We start from the raw sequence: 234 nt of genomic DNA on the forward strand, positions 1-234 counted from the left end.
CCCCCCCCCCCGCCGCTGTTGGTTAATTAATTCATTCATAACCATAATTAACACTGACCACCCCACCCCACCCCCGGGTTGCTGCTCCTTATGGGGACACATCCCCCGGCCCGCGAATTCCCCGGATTTTGCAGGGAAATATTTAAAATAAATGATTTTATGAGAAGCTTTCCGGCATTTTTTTTCCCCGATAACCGAGGATTTTTTTTTTTTTAGGGAATTTTATTTATTGGA

This window comes from Corvus brachyrhynchos, unplaced genomic scaffold (assembly GCF_000691975.1).
Source record: "Corvus brachyrhynchos isolate BGI_N302 unplaced genomic scaffold, ASM69197v1 scaffold85, whole genome shotgun sequence".
Classification (NCBI taxonomy): domain Eukaryota; kingdom Metazoa; phylum Chordata; class Aves; order Passeriformes; family Corvidae; genus Corvus; species Corvus brachyrhynchos.